Source organism: Triticum aestivum, chromosome 1B (assembly GCF_018294505.1).
Source record: "Triticum aestivum cultivar Chinese Spring chromosome 1B, IWGSC CS RefSeq v2.1, whole genome shotgun sequence".
NCBI classification, from domain to species: domain Eukaryota; kingdom Viridiplantae; phylum Streptophyta; class Magnoliopsida; order Poales; family Poaceae; genus Triticum; species Triticum aestivum.
Window position 1 is genome coordinate 400578986 of NC_057795.1, and position 18650 is coordinate 400597635.

Genomic DNA, 18650 nt, shown 5'->3' on the forward strand with positions numbered 1-18650 from the left:
ACTTTGGGAACAGGGGGTGTACAGGAGAGTCAGGTTTCGATCCTGTGGAACTGTGGGTTATGGGCCCACCATGTGGGTTAAAAATAGGAAGGGCGGAGACGTCTTGCGCGATCATGCAAGCAAGGCATGTCAGAGGGTAGCCTGTCGATTAAGTCGGCAACAACGTCGATACCAAGGGCGAGGGACGAAGAGAACCATTTTCCTGCTCGTTGAACGAGGCGGGCCAATAGGCAAGGTTCTCGTCCATCGGTGGTTACCGGAATATCATCAACAATCGTAACAGGGTCTTACTAACCAATTATACATCGAGGTGTTTACATAAGCAGTGAATCTTTACTGCTTAGATTATATAGATCACAAGAATGTCAAACACAACAAGTAAAGTAAAAGGTGATCATCAGATTAAATAGAACAATGGAATGGAAAATGTGTTTATACACCTATTTCAGGGGTATATCCTTCCCAAGGACAAGAAGAGCATGATATCCATGACAGGATATAATGTAGAAAACCCTTTAGGTAAGGGGGGAGGAATCTCATGATATTACCCATACAACGGTGTTTGGATAAATGATAAATAAATCTAGCATCGTGCTTCAAATGTTCCTGTTGCAAATCGGAGTACCATTGACATGCTTCGAGATAGCATTGACATGGTCTTCAGGTGAAGATCAAACTTTGGAAACACGAAGGATCCATCAGGAATAACTTGTAGAATAAGTCTTACAATTTCCCCATGGATGAACGGATAACCTTGCTGAAAAGGAATCTACAATGATAGGTCCTCCAGCCAGGGGGGGGGGTGCTAGGCATGACATCATGTTACCGGGTCATCAAAGGACAAACAACATAACTCGTGGAAAGTTGTCCCAACCATCATATCTGACCGAGATTCAGATCCAATTGGTGTCATGATGCCTCAGACTCAGGATGCCCGAGAAGAAAAGACGTAACACAAATCGTTGAAATGGCATTGCAAGACTCTCGGGAAATGAACTATGGGAGCGGGTTCCTGAAACAATAGTTCATCATTAAACCAAGGAGAGGTGAGGAGGTGGCTGATTGACTCAGCGACAATTCATTGAGATTTTCAAAAGATGGATTTACACAATAATGTGAACAAGAAGATGACATTTGTCAGATCAAATGGTATAATGATGTATGCTCGAGGAAAACATACACAATTAAACATTGGTTGAAAGGTGCACCCGAAATATGGGTTGGGTTGCACGACCAATGTCAGAATGGTGATTCAATAGTCAATAGCCTAAGAATGAACTTTCGATCATTAACTTAAAAAAATTAGGGTTGCTAGAAGGAAAGAATCCAAACAACACCGTTCACTTGTTGGAATTAACACGGGGACCAAGAAATGAACGAAGATGGCAAGAAGCATTTTGATATCAAGAATTCTTAAGAGGTGGTGAAATTCCCACCACATTCTTGACAAAAAGAGATGGTAATACTTCCGAGGTAAGGAAGATCAAATGCTGGGTAGCAAGGAACTCAAGGTATAACACCAAGCATGAACAAGCTTGTGTTGGTGGGAAGGCCATAAAGTGGTCGATGATAATACAATTCATCAAGGGCAAGGATGGTATTTCTCATCATGAATTCAATTTATATCATGGATGAGCTCAGAATGTTGATGATCACGACACCTTTGTCGCGAGAGTTCATGAAGATGTAATCGATCGGCGACGACATCAAGTCAAAGTAAAGATGAAGTGAAAGGTTATTGGAACCAAGGGTACGACACAAACTCGAAACCAAGCTTGTTGTTCAAGGCGAAATGATATGACGATGAGGACCGACGTAAGGTTAGTTCATCGTCGAAAATTGTGCTCCGAGAAGAAGGACCAGGTAGCACAGTTAAAATGTTGCACGATAATGATATGGCCAATCAGGCTAGGAATGGCGTGATCGGGTAGAAACTCGTACTTAAGAAGATTATCAAGAGTTGTTGAACCGTAGTGCAGACTCGGTTCAGTTATCGGTGTCTTTGAGTGTTTAAAAACTCAGAGCCCGTGAAAAAATGGAATCAATGGGAATGTAGCACTAGATGAAGAACTCATAAGAAGTTACGCGGTTCCATGATAATCTCGAGATACCAAGGGATAATACTCGACGACAGTCCAAAGTAGAGGTTGTACTGGTGTATTGATCCATAGAAGACAATTGTTTTAACTTGTCCGAGAAATGAGATCAAAGAAGAACAATCATGGTCGGAACCACGGTTGCAAGGGATCAATTCACAGATACCATAGGTTAGTTATCAAGGAAATAGTTATTGTTACAAGAAGCTTTCATGATAGGATATATATCGTGTCCATGGGCATGAACACAAGGTTCAAGGTTGACTCCCACTTCTCCAATGCATACTCTTTCATTCACTTCTCGCTTTCGATGAAGGTATAGCGTCGAAATTTTATCTGGCAAAATACCAGAAGAGTACGACTCGTGAAAACTTTCGAGTTCACACATATTAAGGAAGGCATAGGTTCAACCCATCGGGGCATCTTATAATCATTTACCAGAATCTTTAGAAGTAATTAACTCAAGCTCGAAGACAGAGCATGGTTAAGAAAGCAGAGGATACAATTTACCAAAGGCATTATGTATCAGAGGAAAGGCTCACAAGGTTATTGAATATGAAGGGCGTTGTCAGATAAAATCCAACAAAGGATCTGGTGGTCCACAAGGGATCTGACGTGAGCATCGGTACTCAACCAGAGGAAGAAGAATGCACGGGCATCATATTATAGAACATCGGAATGATTCGATGCTTAGATAATAAAGGAATTTCGATTTCCAAAACAAAGGATCAGAAGCAATGCTCTGAGTAGGGATGGATAAGTTGAATATACCAGAGGCACAATTGACGACAAATAGTTTGGTCGAGAACCAGCTCATGTTCAAAAATGATGTCTGAGCCGGAAGGATAATTTAGAAGGGTTGATAGATGTTTGTGTGCATTCGCACACATGCTGAATCAATAGGATCAAAATGACGATGCCTAAGGATACTAACGAATATTGCCAATGGAAAGCATCCATAATGCAAGCAGACAAGTATTGCAGAGCAATAAGCTATTAAGGATTTTTGTAGGATCAAATAGTATTTCGAAGACCATTGTGAAACACATGAACAACTGGGGGATGAGCGGATACTCGATAAGTGCGAGAATTATCCATAGGGGTATTCAGGTGACAAGGAACAGCAAGGCGATAAGCTCAAGGATGATCGAGACAACGACGAGTGTTTCGAGGTATCTGGTAATAACAAGACCAACTGGGGATGAATGTAAGAATAACAACTGCAAGTGGTTATCCATAAGGGTTGACGGTGGAAGGGGAATTGCAAATGCGATGAACATAAGTTCTCGGGTTAACAACGGAGAGTATCTTCAGGGTCTTCACGTGCCGCAGACGATCATCATTAATAAGGGGCTCTCCGGGTGAAAGTGATAACGAGATCCTAATGTTAGATTTAGCAAAAATCATTTAACCCGAATAGAAGAGAAATAAGAGTCCCAGAGTATAGGTCGAGGAGTAAAAGATCCTACTACCACCCAATGGCGATGTGGGCCCATGGGCCGCACAGCCATGTTAGTAAAAGTTTTTGCAATGTCTAGACTCGACTTCGGCCAAGGAGTGTGGAAGGGGGATTCCTACAGGCAGTTGGCTTTGATACCAACTTGTTACGCCCCCGATTTAATCGTACACTAATCATGCACGCAAATGTGTACGATCAAGATCAGGGACTCACGGGAAGATATCACAACACAACTATACAAATAAAAATAAGTCATACAAGCATCATAATACAAGCCAGGGGCCTCGAGGGCTCGAATACAAGTGCTCGATCATAGATGAGTCAGCGGAAGCAACAATATCTGAGTACAGACATAAGTTAAACAAGTTTGCCTTAAGAAGGCTAGCACAAACTGGGATACCGATCGAAAGAGGCGCAGGCCTCCTGCCTGGGATCCTCCTAACTACTCCTGGACGTCGTCAGCGGGCTGCATGTAGTAGTAGGCACCTCCGGTGTAGTAAGGGTCGTCGTCGACGGTGGCGTCTGGCTCCTGGACTCCAGCATCTGGTTGCGACAACCAGAAAGAAAGGAAAGGGGGAAAAGGGGGGAGAAAGCAACCGTGAGTACTCATCCAAAGTACTCGCAAGCAAGGAACTACACTACATATGCATGGGTATATGTGTAAGGAGGCCATATCAGTGGACTGAACTGCAGAATGCCAGAATAAGAGGGGGATAGCTAAACCTATCGAAGACTACGCTTCTGGCAGCCTCCGTCTTGCAGTATGTAGAAGAGAGTAGATTGAAGTCCTCTAAGTAGCATCTCCAAGTAGCGTCTCCAAGTAGCATCTCCAGTAGCATCGCATAGCATAATCCTACCCGGCGATCCTCTCCTCGTCGCCCTGCGAAAAAGCGATCACCGGGTTGTCTGTGGAACTTTGAAGGGTGTGTTTTATTAAGTATCCGGTTCTAGTTGTCATAAGGTCAAGGTACAACTCCAAGTCGTCCTGTTACCGAAGATCACGGCTATTCGAATAGATTAACTTCCCTGCAGGGGTGCACCACATTACCCAACACGCTTGATCCCATTTGGCCGGACACACTTTCCTGGGTCATACCCGGCCGCGGAAGATCAACACGTCGCAGCCCCACCTAGGCTCAACAGAGAGGCCAGCACGCCGGTCTAAACCTAAGCACACAGGGGTCTGGGCCCATCGCCCATAGCACACCTGCACGTTGCGAGGGCGGCCGGAAGCAGACCTAGCCTAGTAGGCGTTCCAGTCCAATCCGGCGCGCGCCGCTCCGTCGCTGACGTCTGAAGTGCTTCGGCTGATACCACGACGTCGGGATACCCATAACTACTCCCACGTAGATGGTTAGTGCGTATAGGCTCGTAGCCGACTCAGATCAAATACCAAGATCTCGTTAAGTGTGTTGAGTATCCGCGAACGCCGAACAGGGCCAGGCCCACCTGTCTCCTAGGTGGTCTCAACCTGCCCTGTCGCTCCGCCACAAAGTAACAGTCGGGGGCCGTCGGGAACTCAGGCCCGCCACTACCTGGATGGAGCCACCTGTCCTTTCAGCCCCCTCGTCAGAATCACTTGCGGGTACTCAATGAGCTGACCCGACTTTAGTCACCATCTGTATAGTATGTATGTATGCATAGTATATACCCATGATCACCTCCCGAGTGATCACGGCCCAATAGTATAGCAAGGCAGACTGACAAGAATGTAGGGCCAATGATGATAAACTAGCATCCTATACTAAGCATTTAGGATTGCAGGTAAGGTATCAACAGGTGTAGCAACAATGTCAGGCTATGCATCAGAATAGGATCAACGGAAAGCAGTAACATGCTACACTACTCTAATGCAAGCAGTATAGAGTAGAATAGGCGATATCTGGTGATCAAGGGGGGGCTTGCCTGGTTGCTCTGGCAAGAGAGAGGGGTCGTCAACTCCGTAGTCGAACTGGTCAGCAGCAGCGTCGGTCTCGTAGTCTACCGGAGAGGAGAGGGGGAAGAAATAATGAATACAGAGCAAACAAAGCATCACAAAATATAACAAGGCAATACGCGGTGTTCGGTGTGCCCTAACACAGTAGTAGGTGATACCGGTGAAGGGGGGAAAACATCCGGGAAAGTATTCCCGGCGTTTCGTGTTTTCGGGCAGAGGAGCCGGAGGGGGAAAGTTGCGAGTTCGATAGGTTAGGGGTGTGTGGCGGACGAATGGACTACGTATCCGGATTCGTCTCGTCGTTCTGAGCAACTTTCATGTACAAAGTATTTTCATCCGAGTTACGGATTATTTAATATTAATTTTCAAAGTTTCTAATTCATTTTTAGAACTAACAGAATTAATTTGATTTAAAAAAATGCCATTATGATGTCAGCATGAGGTCAGCGTGATGTCATCAGTCAACCAGTTAGTTGACTTAGTCAAACTGACAGGCAGGTCCCACATGTCATTGGCTGAAAACTAATTATTTGTTAACTTTTAATTAGCAGGTTTAATTAGAGTTAATTAGTTAACTAAATAGGGTTAGTTAAGTTAATTGATTATTTTAATTAATTAATTAACTAATATTTTTATTATAATTCCTTTTAATTCTTTTTTTTAACAATACAGGGGCGTGGGCCCCATCTGTCAAGGGCCCGAAGGTCACAGTGGGCACTGGACTATCGGGCGGTGGGTGTGGGCGCCCAGCGTGGCCAAACCCGCCCGGGTGCTGGGGCTGGGGAAGGCCGTGGCCGGAGCAGCAGGGGCCGTCGAGAGACGGCGGCGGCCGGAGCCGGGGCTGCGTGGCGGCGCCAGCTGTAGTAGCAGTTCCGGAGGAGCGGTGACCATGGGTGCAGGGCGACGGGCGTGACTAGCTGCACTCGGAGGCGGTAGCAGTAGGAGGCGGCAATGGTAGCGAGCAGGGACGGGGCTCAGGCGCGGTGCGGGCGCAGCCACACATGGTGGCGGGCAAACACGGCGAGGCCGCGCACGGGCACGGGGCGACGCGTCCAGGGCGGAGCAGGGTCGGAGCGCGGACGGCGACCTACGGTGGGAGGCGGAGGGGGATTGGGCAAGGGGCTCACAGGGGAGGTCGCGTGCGAGCTCGAGGGGTGGGCGTGGAGGCGTCGGAGTAGCAAGTCGACGCGGTCGTCATGTTGTTGGCCGACGCTGAGGAGCGACGACGATTCGATGATGGGGGGCACCGTGGCCTTGCGCTGGTGGGGTGGATGGCGACCACGGGGCGCGGTGAGGCCCGAAGGCACCGGTGGTGGAGAGGTAGGGCGGGACGATGGCGTCGGCGAGCGGGGGCTCCAGGGAGGAGGCACCGTCATCGGGGGCGCGGGGTGGGGGCGCCGAGCGCTGGGCGCCAGTCGGGAGGAGGTGAGGATGGGGCGGCGGCGAGGAATGCCGGCGGCATCGGCAGGGGCTGGGCGTCGTGCCCGGCCCAGATCGGGCAGAGGGGGGGGTGAGGAGCGAGGGGGGAGTGGGGGGTTTCGTCCCCGATCCAATCTGGATCGGGAGGGGGTGGGAACGCCGTGGGGGGAGTGCGGGTGGTTGGGTTAGGGTTTGTCAGGGGTGGGGGTTATGGGAGTGAGGGGTGTGGCCGGTTGGGCCGGTGGCCGAACGGGCCGGCCTGCTGGGCCGAAGCCCAGTGGGGGGGGCCTTTCTCTCTTTTCCCTTTTTTTTCTTTTGTTTGTTTTCTGTTTTCTTTTATTATTTCTTTCTTTCTTTATTTTAGTTGCATTTTAATTTAGTAAAATATACACTTAGTATTTCAACTTAGTCCATAGTCACAAAAATAAATCTAGACCCCAAATAACTTAGTTTGACATTTTATTAATTATAAAAGGTATTTAATTAATCTCTTTGCTACTGTTTTATTTATCTCATAGTATTTAAACATTTTATAAATGTGCGGTTTTCCCATCATAATTATCTATGCAATATTTGGTTCACTCCGAACATTTTAGTTTTAATATTTGAAAAGTTTTATCGTTTGCCTGATTTTGAACTTGAATTTGAATCGGTTTCGAACTAAATCGAGATTAGCAACTATAATTGAGGTGACATGGCATCATTAGCAGAGGAGCACTGTAGCTTAATTACCCGGGTGTCACAATGAACTCCTAGCACCAGATCGCATGCGAGCAATTCAAGAGGAATTGGCGGCATTCTTTCTTGACCACGTGATCGCTGAAGACGGAGAATACTATGTGGACCACGCGTCCGTATTTTAGGAGATTATATATTTGTAAAAGATAATTATTGTATATATGTAGCCAGTAGTGTCGGATAGATATACGAGAACTTGTTTGTTCGACCAATCTCTCGGAGAAGGAGAGGTGGTCGATATCACTTCTCTCTGTATGCATATATGTTCATGACGATCTTCTGTTTGCTTACTAGCTAGCTAGCATGTCTAGCTAGTCCTCTCTATACGTATGTATGTATGGTATGTAGCGTCGACCAAGCACGGACAAAAGAGATGACACTTCTCTCTATTAATTAGCTAGCTATAGCACAATATATGAAACACCTAAATTAACCCCCCAAAACCCACCAACCCCCCCCCCCCATTTTCAAAAAAAAAACAAAAACCCCAGCCACAGAAATGCTGACGCGTGGATGCCTATTGGTCCCGGTTGGTACCACCAACCGGGACCAAAGGCCCTGCTGCCTGGGCTCAGCGACAGGCCACGTGGAGGCCCATCTGTCTCGGTTCTGGATTGAACCGGGACTAAAGGGTCAGGGCATTAGTACCGAACCTTTTGTCCCGGTTCATGAACCGGGACTAAAGGCCCTCACCAACCGGGACTGTAGGCCCTTTTTCTACTAGTGTTGACACTCTTCCAAACCTGCTTTAGATGATAGTATTATTCATACTCCAAAAGATATAAGTAAAGTTCTTGGATAATTCTACAATTAATATAGACTAACCAATATCCAAGCTCAAAATATATAAGTGAAGCACACGAAGCATTCTATAAAACCATACTCAAATGATTTAAGTGAAGCACAAAGAGCAATTCTATAAGGTCATACTTAAAAGATTTAAGTGAAGAACATGAAGTATTCTATAAATCAATGAAGGGATATCTCATACTATCATGTTTGTTAAAGAAAAAAACAAAAACACAAAGGACACAAATCATGTGAACAAAACAAAAACCGAGGTATACCGATATTTGTTGAAGAAGAAAGATGGGATGCCAACCGAGGCATCCCCAAGCTTAGATGCTTGAGTATCCTTTGAAATATTTACTTGGGGTGCCTTGGGCATCCCCAAGCTTGAACTCTTGCCTCTCTTTATTCTTCTCATATTGATAGCTCCTCGATCTTCGAACACTTTATCCACACTGAAAGCACAAGTGCTCCCTAGGTGGTTTTGGTAATTAATGACAACATATCTCTTGTTGGACTAACACTTTTATCTAGTATGTTTCAGATAAGTTCAACAATGGAGTGGCATGGACTAAAGGATGTGGGAACTCCTTCAAGATGATAAGGAAAAAGGATTGGCTAAAGCTTCAAGCTCAAGACTCTTCATTTTACATTTTAGTGATCCAGGATCACATTGAGTCTATAGGAAAAGCCAATACTATCAAGAAGGGATGAGGTGTTGCCTAATGAGTTTCTTGATCCACAGTGCTTAGTGATATGCTCCAAAACCCTCTACCACTTTCCCACTTCCACACATATGACCTAAACCTAAAGCCAAAATCGGTCACACCGATTCTTTCTATCCAGCGCCACCGAGTTCAAATGTCATAGCCACTGCCACAAACCCTAGGCAAATCGGTCTCACTGATAGGGATCTCGGTCTCACCGAGATGGGATTGTAATCTCTCTGTGTATGTCCATTATAAAAATCGGTCTCACCGAGTTTGTTTAATCGGTACTACCGAGACTACAATGCAAACTCTCTTGTTAACTTATTACGAAGATCGGACTCACCGAGTTTGAGTAATCGGTCCCACCGAGTTTGCCTGACCAACTCTCTGGTTAGCTAATTACCAAAATCGGTCTCACCGAGTTTGTGTAATCGGTCTCATCGAGATTACGTTATGCCCTAACCCTAACCATATCGGTCCTACCGAGTTCCATTTTGGTCCCATCGAATATCATAATGGTCACTAGGTTTACTAAATCGGTCTGACCGAGTTTGTTGATTCAGTCCCACCAAGATTGATAAATTGTGTGTAACGGTTAGATTTTGTGTGGAGGCTATATATACCCCTCCACCTCCTCTTCATTCGTGAAGAGAGCCATCAGAACGAACCTACACTTCCAATATCCTATTTCTGAGAGAGAACTACCTACTCATGTGTTGAGGCCAAGATATTCCATTCCTACCATATGTATCTTGATCTCTAGCCTTCCCCAAGTTTCTTTCCACTCAAATCTTCTTTCCACCAGATCCAAATCCTATGAGATAGAGTTGAGTGTTGGGGAGACTATTATTTGAAGCACAAGAGCAAGGAGTTCATCATCAACGCACCATTTGTTACTTCTTGGAGAGTGGTGTCTCCTAGATTGGCTAGGTGTCACTTGGGAGCCTCCGACAAGATTGTGGAGTTGAACCAAGGAGTTTGTAAGGGCAAGGAGATCGCCTACTTCGTGAAGATCTACCGCTAGTGAGGCAAGTCCTTCGTGGGCGACGGCCATGGTGGGATAGACAAGGTTGCTTCTCCGTGGACCCTTCTTGGGTGGAGCCCTCCGTGGACTCGCACAACCGTTACCCTTCATGGGTTGAAGTCTCCATCAACGTGGATGTACGATAGCACCACCTATCGGAACCATGCCAAAAACATTCGTGTCTCCAATTGCGTTTGAATCCTCCAAAACCCTTCCCTTTACATTCTTGCAAGTTGCATGCTTTACTTTCCGCTGCTCATATACTCTTTGCATGCTTGCTTGCTATATGTTGTGAATGTTAAATTTGTGCCTAAACTCCACTTAAACTTAAAGAAGTTAAAAACTGTAACTTTGGTACTCAGTGTCTAATCACCCCCCCCCCTCTAGACACCTCTTCTCAAGGTCCTACACACACAAAACTTTAACAAAAACTTTGTGAGATCCATTAGTGTAATAAAGCAAACTACCACTTTAAGGTACTGTAATGAACTCATTATTTATTTATATTTCTGTTAAACATACTGTATTCCAACTTCTCTATGGTTCATACCCCCCGATACTAGCCATAGATTCATCAAAATAAGCAAACAACACGCGAAAAACAGAATCTGTCAAAAACAGGACAGTCTGTAGTAATCTGGAAGTTTAGTAAACTTCTGTAACTCCAAAAATTATGAAATAAATTTGAAAATTTGAAAAATTTGTACAGAGGTAATGTGCAAAAAGTTTCATACCCATTTTACCTTCCAGTAAAAAATGTAAAATCACGCGCTATAGCCAAAGTTTCTGTTTTTTTCTGCACATAGTAAACAAGCAATCTAATCATCCTAAAACCAAAGCTTGGCACATTATTTTTATAATACAATGGATATATACAAGGGATAATTATTTACAGAGAATTTCCATGAAAAATTCTACATTGTTTCCCTGAGCATGAACACAAGTGCTCAAGGTTGACCCTCACTTCTTTAATGCATAACTTTCCAATCACTTCTCTTTTTGAAAAACTTTTTTAGGCATGAGAGGCAAGTATTTTTTTTGGTATTTTCATTCTTTAATTTTTTTTGTATGTTTCACCCACAACTAAACATAAACAAAAAGGAAAAACAAAATCTACTTAGTGAAGAAAGCAAACGAGTACACACGAGAATATCAACCTCACGCTATTGCTCCCCGGCAACGGCGCCAGAAAAGAGCTTGATAATCCCCAAGTGCAGGTAATCATCGTAGGAATTTCCAAAGGTGGAAGTGATAAGTATGGAGTGTCGAACCCACAAGGAGCAAAAGGTAAGATCAATATTCTCTCAAGTCCTATCTGTCACTGATACGACTCTACGTACACCGAACATTTGCTTCCAACTAGATACGAGAAACAAAACTATGTTGTGGGTATGAAGAGGATAACTTTGCATGATATCGGAGAGCTAAAATATAAAAGTAGGTGTTGTTATCATAAAGTTATAATATATTACTAAATATTATAAATAGCGAGTGTGGAATAACGATGACTCGGTGTGCGGAATTATCCTAGGCAATTGTTAACAAGACCGGTAGTCGTCATTGCAATTTCATATGAGGGAGAGGCATAAGCTAACATACTTTCTATTCTTGGATCATATGCTCTTATGATTGGAACTCTAGCAAGCATCCGCAACTACTAAAGATCATTAAGGTAAAGCCCAACCATAGCATTAAAGCATCAAGTCCCCTTTATCCCATACGCCACAACCCCCTTACTCGGGTTTATGCTTTTGTCACTCAAGCAACCCACTATAAGCGAATCATGAACATATTGCAACACCCTACAACGGGAATCCCTCACGCTTGCGCGATACGGAGGGCACAATAGGACAACACCAAAATAAAACATACAACTCGTACCAATCTAGATCATCAATCAAGCCAAAGACAAAAGATATCTACTCAAAACATCATAGGATGGCAACACATCATTGGATCATAATATGTGGCATAAAGCACCATGTTCAAGTAGAGATTACAGTGGGGTGCGGGAGAGTGGACCACGTAAAAGAGATGAGGATGGTCATGATGATGCTGATGTTGATGAAGATGGTCGTCACGGTGATGATTCCCCTCCCGATGGCACTCCGGCGCCACTGAGAGAGAGGAGGAGATGTCCTCACCCTTGTGCTTCCTCCTCCATGGCCTCCCCCCTGGATGGGGAGAGGTTCTCCATCTGGTCCTTGGCCTTCATGGCGATGATGGCCCCTTCGGGATCCTCCTCCATGGCCTCCGGTGATGATGGCCCCCTCCGGCAGGGTGCCAGAGAGGGCCTAGATTGATTTCTCGTGGCTACAGAGGCTTGCAACGGCATAACTTCTGATCTATGTTATTTCCCGAAGGTTTCTGTATTTATAGGAGGAGTTGTCGTTGATTTCATGTCAGAGGGGCCCTCGGGGAGTCCACGACGCAGGGGGGTGCGCCCCAGGGGGTGGGCGCGCCCCCCATCCTCGTGGCGCCCACGGGATTCCCCTCCGGTAGATTTTTGTTCTAGTATTTTTCATATTTTCTAGAAAAAATCTCCGTTGATTTTCAGCGTGTTCCGAGAACTTTTATTTCTGCACAAAAACAACACCACGGTAGTTCTGCTAAAAACAGCGTCAATCCGGGTTAGTTCTAATCAAATCATACCAAAATCATATAAAACTATTGTAAACATGGCATGAATACTTCATAAATTATAGATACGTTGGAGACGTATCACGTACCCGAGTCTTCTCTTCGTTTGTTACTTTTGCAAGAGGCTCACAGAGGTGGACGTATGGGACATTTTGGATGCGGAAAGACGTTTGCCACACTCCCCAACAAGTACTTTTGGCCAAAGATGTTCCGCGACATGGCACGCTTCACCAACCAATGCACCACATGCCGCAAAGCTAAGTAACAAGCTCAATCTCATGGTTTACATATGCCACTTCCAATTCCCTATCAACCATGGGAAGATATTAGTATGGATTTCGTGCTTGGTTTGCCTAGGACTCAAAATGGAAAGGATTTCGTATTTGTTGTTGTGGACCGATTCTCAAAAATGGCATATTTCATCCCATGCAATAAGATAGATGATGCTTCACATGTTGCAAATCTCTTTTGTAGGGAAATCTTGAGGTTACATGGAGTACCAAGGACCACTTTGTCGGACCGCGACGTATTCCTAAGCTACTTTTGGAAGACCATATGCGCCAAGCTCGGCATCAAGCTTCTATTCTCGATGGCCTACCATCCACAAACCGAAGTCACCAACCGGACGCTATCTACTCTCCTAAGAGTGTTGATCAAGAAGAACATCAAGGAGTGGGTGGAGTGCTTACCCATCGCCGAGTACGTCTGCAATAGAGCTTGACATTCTACTACCGGCAATTCCCCCTACGAGGTTGTCTACGGCTTCAACCCATTGTCCCCATTGGACATTCTACCTCTTCTCTACAAGAATGCGCTAGCATGGATGCAAGTGCAAGGGCAAGCTTCCTGAAGATACAAGGTCCACAATCGAGCACCAAGTACAACGCCTCACCACTAGGCTCAACATCAACAAGACACCAATGGTGTTCCACCCGGAGATATCGTATGGCTTCATCTTTGTAAGGGCCGCTTCCCCAACGAATGCAAGTCCAAGCTAATACCACGAGCCGATGGACCCTTCAAGGTGCTAGCACGCTACAATGAAAACACCTACAAGATCGACATCCCACGCAACAAGTACAACGTAAGCGACATCTTCAATGTCAAGGACTTGGCCAAGTACCATGGTGATGAAGATCATGATTCACGGACAGATCTTTCCCAAGGGGGGGGGGGTGATTCGGAGCATCCTTCCATCATCCCCATGGACTCTACACCAACGCACCAAGCACTACGTGGACCTATGACAAGAGCTCGAGCACGCGCAATGGAAACCGAGGTAAATTCCTTCCTACTTGACATGCATATGGACATGAGTAGAACTTGGTTGTTACCTCACGAAAATGCACTGTGTATCATTAGGTACGAAGAGGAACACCTCCAAGAAGGAGGAGAAGAACGCCAAGTCCCCAACAAGGAAGAAGGAGACCAAGAAGAGCAAGTTTGGAGGTCCGAGGTGATGCCCCCGAGACCCCGTGTCCATGGGCTATTGATACGTCTCCAACGTATCTATAATTTATGAAGCATTCATGCTATTATATTATCTATTTTGGATGTTTATGGGCTTTACTAAGCACTTTTATATTATTTTAGGGACTAACCTATTAACCGGAGGCCCAACCCATATTGCTATTTTCTTGCCTATTTCAGTGTTTCGAAGAAAAGGGATATCAAACAGAGTCCAAACGGAATGAAACCTTCGGGAGCGTGATATTTGGAACGAACGTGATCCAGGAGACGTGGAGTTGAAGTCAGGGAAGCTTCGAGGAGGCCACGAGGCAGGGGGGTGCCCACCCTCCTAGGCGCGCCCTCTACCCTCGTGGGCCCCTCGTGGCTCCCCTGACCGACTTCTTTCGCCTATATATTCCCCTATACCCTAAAACCATCGGAGAACAAGATAGATTGGGAGTTTCGCCGCCGCAAGCCTCTATAACCACCAAAAACCTCTCGGGAGCCCGTTCCGGCACCCTACCGGAGGGGGGGATCCCTCACCGGTGGCCATCTTCATCATCCCGACGCTTTCCATGACGAGGAGGGAGTAGTTCACCCTCGGGGCTGAGGGTATGTACCAGTAGCTATGTGTTTGATCTCTCTCTCTCTCTCTCTCTCTCTCGTGTTCTTGACTTTGCACGATCTTGATGTATCGCGAGGTTTGCTATTATAGTTGGATCTTATGATGTTTTCCCCCTCTACTCTCTTGTAATGGATTGAGTTGTCCCTTTGAAGTTATCTTGTCAGATTGAGTCTTTAAGGATTTGAGAACACTTGATGTATGTCTTGTCGTGCTTATCTGTGGTGACAATGGGATATTCACGTGATTCACTTGATGTATGTTTTGGTGATCAACTTGCGGGTTCAATGAATCTATGCATAGGGGTTGGCACACATTTTCGTCTTGACTCTCCGGTAGAAAATTTGTGGGCACTCTTTGAAGTACTTTGTGTTGGTTGAATAGATGAATCTGAGATTGTGTGATGCATATCGTATAATCATGCCCACGGATACTTGAGGTGACATTGGAGTATCTAGGTGACATTAGGGTTTTGGTTGATTTGTGTCTTAAGGTGTTATTCTAGTATGAACTCTATGATAGATTGAACGGAAAGAATAGCTTCATGTTATTTTACTACGGACTCTTGACTAGATAGAATAGAAAGGATAACTTTGAGGTGGTTTCGTACCCCTACCATAATCTCTTTGTTTGTTCTCCGCTATTAGTGACTTTGGAGTGACTCTTTGTTGCATGTTGAGGGATAGTTATATGATCCAAGTATGTTATTATTGTTGAGAGAACTTGTACTAGTGAATGTAGGAACCTTAGGCCTTGTTTCCTACCATTGCAATACCGTTTATGCTCACTTTTATAACTTGCTACCTTGCTGTGTTTATATTTTCAGATTACAAAAACCTATATCTACCATACATATTGCACTTGTATCACCATCTGTTCGCCGAACTAGTGCACCTATACAATCTACCATTGTATTGGGTGTGTTGGGGACACAAGAGACTCTTTGTTATTTGGTTGCAGGGTTGTTTGAGAGAGACCATCTTCATCCTACGCCTACCACGGATTGATAAACCTTAGGTCATCCACTTGAGGGAAATTTGGTACTGTCCTACAAACCTCTGCACTTGGAGGCCCAACAACGTCTACAAGAGTAAGGTTGTGTAGTAGACATCAAGCTCTTTTCTGGCGCCGTTGCCGGGGAGGTGAGTTCTTGAAGGTATATCTTTAGATCTTGCAATCGAATCTTTTTGTTTCTTGTTTTATCACTAGTTTAGTTTATAAAATAAAACTACATAAAAAAATGGAATTGAGTTTGCCTCATACGCTTCATCTTTTTAATATGTTTCGTGAGAATGATGGTAAGGAGAATTGTGCTCAATTGCTAGAATAAGAATGCATTAAAATGTTTGGTACTAGATCTTTGTATGATGAGCATGATTGCAATGTTGTTAGTATGAATTCCTTGAATATCCATAATGCTAATGATATGCAAAGCCACAAGCTTGGGGAAGCTATGTTTGATGAATATGACATATTTGAGAATATATTTGCTGCAATTAATGTTTGTCCCAAGCCTGGGGATTCTATGTTTAACGAAGATGATATTTTTAGCCTCCCAAGTTTTGATATGCAAAGTTGTTATGATGATAGCATGCCTTCTACTTATGATGATTGTATTGATGAAAGTGGGTTTGGAAGAGTGTCAACTTTAGGAAGTAATGATCCCACTATGTTGGAGGATGTTGAATCTTATAATATTTATGAAAGTGGATTTGGAAGAGTGTCAACTTTATTTAGTGATGATTCCACTATCTTGGAAGAGGTTTCAACCGATTATGATGAGAACAAAGTTGCTACTTATGATGATTATTGTGATGAAACTTATGCTATAAAAAGTAGTGATGATTATATTTATAAAACTTGTCATGATTATGATTACCCTTTTTCTGAACATTACTCTTTTAATATGGAAATGTTTTTTAGTATTCGAGTCCCTTATGATACTTCCACTATCCCTAATAAGAAGAATTTTGCTTGTGTGGAGAGCAGTAAATTTTCTATGCTTGTAGATCATGAAAAGAATGCTTTAGGCGCTGGTTATATTGTTGAATTCATTCATGATGCTATTGAACATTATTATGAGGGAGGAATATATGCTTTTAGGAATTGCAATAATATCAAGTTTCCTCTCTATGTGCTTCAAGTTTTGAAGTTTTGCTTGTTTTGCCTTCCTATGCTAGTTGATTATTGTTCCCATAAGTTGTTTGCTCACAAAATCCCTATGCATAGGAAGTGGCTTAGACTTAAATGTGTTAGTCATATTCTTCATGATGCTCTCTTTATGTTTCAATTCTTATCTTTTATATGAGCATCATTGAAATCATCGTGCCTACCTAGAAAGGCATTTAAAAAGTGCTTGTTGGGAGACAACCCAATATTTACCCCTACCGTTTTTGTGTGTACAAATGATTATTATACTGTAGTAATCATGCTTTATAGCTTTTGTTTCAATAAAGTGCCAAGTAAGACCTTTAGGATAGCTTACGGTGATAGTTGTGTTGGTCCTGCTGAGAATCAGAAACTTTTGCACCCAGTCAATTAGTTTTGGTAATTCACAGAAACGTGATTCTGATCTGATTCTTTTTGCTATGGATTGTTACAAAAATTTCTGAGGACTTCCTAGTTTTTTAGGATTTTTGGAGTTCCAGAAGTAGACCTGCCGAACTCATGATGCAACAGACAGGGAAGGAGAAAGGCTACAACGAATATCCAGGTGGTCTCCATTACGAGCACTAAATCTGTTTTATGCCCCATTCCACAGCCTACCCCTGGAGGGGGACATGTTTAGCAGTCCCATCCCTTGCTTATCGCACCATTTGTATCGTTCTGCACTTACAGCAGTTTTTCTTGAATAAGTAATGCAGCACCTTTTTGCTTCCAATTGCATTTCTCTCTTATACCTATGTTCATTTGTGACATGTCGCATCCGTACGTTTTGGTACGGCTAAATACACCAGGGGCTTATGTTTCCCGCATCATGGTGTGATAAGTCCGAACACTTTCACAAGTGCGGCACCCCGAACTTATAACATTATATGCATGAGCTCCGAATCATGTCTTGGGTCAATAGTTGGGTTTGCCCGGCTCCCATGTTTTGGTACCTTACGTTTCGTTGTATCGGCTAAGGTAGCACTGGGAGAACCACTGCGATTGCGCCCCAGTTGAGTTGGGTTAACGCCTCGGTGGAGAAAGCTAAAACTGACCGTCATGATGAGGCGAGAGCTGGTCGCTGCTCGAGAGGTTTTCTGTGAGTCCCTAAAGACTTATGCCGCTTAGAGCGAGGAGCCGGTTTTGTCCGGCCCAGGCGTGGATAGCGCCCCAAATTCGGCCTTCCGAAGACTAGGGGCTTCGCCGAAATTTAAAATTATAGAATTCTATGGCTAAGTGAGAGTGTTCAAGCATTATAAGTCCGGTTGCCTTGTTCGTTGTGTTGAGCGCCTCCCTAGATGGACCCAAATATGGGAACAAGAGTGCTCAAATTTATCCCGAACACCCCAGCACTCGTGGCATGGGGGCTGAAGCCGACGACTTGCCATCTCTCAGATTTGATAAACAGCCGCACAGAAGGTAATATTTTAAATTAAAATGCGTTGCTTAGCGCAAATGAACTAAGTTTTCAGCGCACAGGATAACAAAATGCGAGTCTACTCAAATATTACATCTTTGGAGCACTCACCCGCAATAGTGCGGGCGCCCTTCAGCACACTCTTATAATACATCTCGGGCGTGCGATGCTCCTTGCCCTGCGGTGGCGGGTCCGTCACGAGC